This window comes from Mytilus trossulus, chromosome 11 (assembly GCF_036588685.1).
Source record: "Mytilus trossulus isolate FHL-02 chromosome 11, PNRI_Mtr1.1.1.hap1, whole genome shotgun sequence".
In the NCBI taxonomy this organism is placed as follows: domain Eukaryota; kingdom Metazoa; phylum Mollusca; class Bivalvia; order Mytilida; family Mytilidae; genus Mytilus; species Mytilus trossulus.
The window spans coordinates 12,884,592-12,888,558 of NC_086383.1; the positions used below are offsets into that span (position 1 = coordinate 12,884,592).

The 3,967-nt window shown below is 30.8% G+C and overlaps 1 long non-coding RNA gene across 1 annotated transcript; it reads right to left on the reverse strand.

Moving 5' to 3' along the window:
• Window positions 1–787: 787 nt before the first annotated feature.
• Window positions 788–3,592, reverse strand: LOC134691714 (uncharacterized). Its single transcript, XR_010102188.1, has 3 exons — window positions 2,934–3,592; window positions 1,447–1,506; window positions 788–917 (listed from the first exon to the last, which is right to left on the reverse strand). It is a non-coding gene; the product is annotated as an uncharacterized LOC134691714 (long non-coding RNA).
• Window positions 3,593–3,967: the final 375 nt, after the last annotated feature.

The following is a 3,967-nucleotide window of genomic DNA, read 5'->3' on the forward strand; positions in this document are numbered from 1 at the left end:
TTACAACCCACATCTCCTTTCTTTCATATAGACTTGATTTTTTTATTAGTTGTTTGTGGCTTTGAACTAGCTGTCAGATAACTGCAAGTACTCTCAGATCTGTTCATTGTGTCTTTTTGTGTCTGGATGTATAAGTACTCGGCCACGTCTACTTGTATTTATGTCTATCTGATGAGTTAAGCCTTTTTCAACTGATTTTGATAGTTCATTCTTATGTTGTACTGTTATACCACTGTCCCAGGATAGGGGAGGGTTGGGATCACGCTTACATGTTTAACCCAGCCACCTTATTTATGTATGTGCCTGTCACAAGTCAGGAGCCTGTAATGCAGGGGTTGTCGTTTGTTTGTGTGATACATATTTGTTTTTTTTTCATTTTTTTTACATAAATAAGGCCGTTAGTTTTCTCGTTTGAATTGTTTTACATTGTCTTATCAGGGCCTTTTATAGCCGACTATGCGGTATGGCTTTGCTCATTGTTGAAGGCCCTACGGTGACCTATACTATGTTAATGTTTGTTTCATTTTGGTCTTTTGTGGATAGTTGTCTCATTTGCAATCATACCACATCTCCTTTGGTCAGTTATTTGGGGAGGTAAGGAACAGAAAAGTACATTAGCTATAGTTAACAGCTGGTATTGTAATTGACTTTTCTAAAAGCCCATTGCAGTATTCAAAAGTCATGTACAAAAGATTATTCAAAACAAGAGGAAATGAAAATATGTCTTCTTTAAAGATTTATTATTCATTCATAAAGTTAATATTCTGATATATTTTCTATATATAGCTTTGTTCAATCCATCCCTCAATGTTCTGTGTACTGTAAAATGAACATCATTTGTAGATAAAGACAAGCAAGAACTTTCTCCAACAAATCACTTCTTCCTCTCACATGAACCACCATTGTGTGTGTGAAACCTGAAATAAAAGACAGAATTTCCTAATATAAAAGAATAAAGTCAGTGCATAATGTATTTATGTAACTCCCCTTTAAGATATATGAAAGTAATCATGAATGGGAAAACAAATATAGCTTGATCAAATGTAAAGGGTAGTAGATCAGAAACCTTGGTTAGCAAAGATGTTACCTAATGAAAACTGAAGAAATTTATTAACTGCTCTCAATCTCATTCATACATGTTTATACATACAATCTTCAAATTTAGAGAGAAAGTTGAGAAAATCAAGTGATGCTTGAAATCCAAGGGTGGATGTACAATATTTTACATTACAAAATTCCTAACATGCTTTTTTAAAGTTCATTGCAAACATGAACAATGTATAAACCAGTTATTTTTTTAAATATCAAGATAAATGTATATGTTTTAATGAAACAATTTCACTGCATACATTCATGACATTGTAGGTACATGTACATAAGAATTGCTGAAAAATTGACCATCAGTTTTATAATCCATTTACTATTTATTTAAAAAATATCACTTACCTTATTCGGTACTAGTTTTCTTGGTAGACTGTGGGTAACACTGGTTAGAAATACATGTACCTAAAAAATAAGACATAAAATGTTGAACATAATTTACATGTACATCATGATCAGTACATGTATAACATAGAAAATTCAAGTTTTCATTTTGTTAAACAATGTTAAAAGATCAGGATGATCTTCAATCAGTAAATACAATAATTTGTAATTATAAAATTTATTACATAACAATTAATAGAATTTATAACATACATGAGATATGGGGAGGTGGTTTTTAGTATTTAGTCATTAAAAAATTGTCATTTGAGTGGTCATGGTACAAATGTATATATACAATTAATAAAATTTCAATCAAACAGTTGTAAATCTCTCGCAACAAAGAAAGGTAATTTAAATTATCCAGATTTTTTTCTTTTCCACAACTCTTAAAAATACATGTAGCATCAATTTTGTTGCTATGTTAGATGGGTAGCAGTTTATTTTTTAAATTGAATGACAGGTTCTGAATTTCATATCCATGTATATATACAACTGATGTACATTATTAGATATTATCAGACTTGTACAACTGATGTACATTATTAGATATTATCAGACTTGTAACACTGTTACAGAATGAACACCTCACTTTATTTAAATATTTTTTCAAAAGGGGTAGAAGGTACCTTTGTAGCTATTTTATTTGTTGGTTTACATTTATTTAAAAAGGAAAAGTTGGATGAGGGCCCATTGAGGGGCATTTGATACAATACATGTCATGCATGTTGTTGTCAGAAGGGGTAACCCAAATATGCAAAACTTCAAGAAATGATTTAAAACTTTGACTCTTTGATATGATTATAGATCATGTAGATGTAATGTACATTTACAAATTTATTGTACATGTATGTAACTGGTAACTGATATATTTTTCTTAAATATATTATTTGATCAATTGTAGGTTATGTAGTTCATTACATGTACATTCTATACCTAGTTATTTCTTTTGAATAAATGCAAGTAACTGTTACTATACATTTTATTGTATTATATTATGGCATGTATGGTCTGAAATATAGTTTTGAGATGAGTGAGGTTTTGGCAATTATAAGATTATTAGGCTATACCCCATTTACAAAGTCAGGCTAAATGATTGTAAATCATATACATGTACATGAACATTTTAGTCACATTTTGCCAATTTACCTTTTTTTGTGTGTGATCATGGTGCTGGTCTACTTCCACAAAGTTTTAAGAGGTACATGTAGTTACTAGTACTTGTTTTGAGATGAAACATAGAAAATGGAGGGGTTGGGTAATGATTTACAGTGTATAAAACATTTGAATGTTTTAGTTCACTGTAGGTAACAATAAGTTACATTGTACATCATTATTATTAGACATTTTACTGCACTCTAATATCATTTGAATTCATTATCTCAATATAAATCTATCCTTCATACAAAAGAATATTTAAATTAAATTAAGTTAGTATGACTATTACTTACTATTACTCCATGGTCTAGGGATCTTTCTGTTTTGGTCATGCCTGCATACTCCTGTTATTGCTCTCCCTTTTCACAGTGGATAGAGGGTGCATACACCATGAACACTGTTTTCTCTTTTTTATTACAATAAACAGGACACTGTGCCACACAGTCAAAAGACAGTCAAGTGAAAAGCCACACATACAAAAATGTACTTAGAAGTTATCAAGTTATGTCATGCTTCATTGCTTGCTCATGCAGTCATGGACATTGACAATGATATTGTCTATGTAATCTTGGTACTTCTACACAATGTATGAGTTGCAGTCTGACTAGCTGATCTTTGTTGGGATGTCTTTGATCATGATACAGTCCTGATAAATTGAAAACTACAACAGGAATTCTCAAGTTCTTTTAATACTGGCATCGGACTCGGTAGCATGGTATACACATCAACAAGGCAACTGACACTGGAAAAGTTGTGAAAGGACTCGCCTTTGTCTAAAAATGTTCTAAAATATTTCCACATCATGCACAGTATCTTCTTAAAGTAGATATGGACTCCCGTAACAGTAAAAACGGAATAAAACTGTGTTATATCTAATGAAACACAGCAGATGCAAAATCTTTGCAAACAGGAAATGAGTTATTGTAAACATTGCAGTTCAGGGGTGAATTAAGAAAATATAGTCTTTATACTATTTATTCCTTTTAATTAAATAGGAACCACTCTGTATTTTCATAAAAAGATAGAAAATGGTACAGCTATGTTTTATTCAATTAAAATAACGACGTTAGATGTTTTTAAGTCACATGGCAACTGTTGTTATGTAAGAGAAAGTAATGTTTCTTCAAAGGAGTTATCTCCCTTAGACCATTTTGAATAAAAAAGAAATCAAATTTACTCAAAATCAGTACTAGGCTACATATTTTATTTTTTGATATTTTTTAAAGAAAATTATTCTCTTTAGGTTGCATATAAACATTTTCCTTAAAACATCCGGTCTTAGGAGAAAATAGTGAAATTCTTATACTGCAATAAGTGGGGAAAGTTC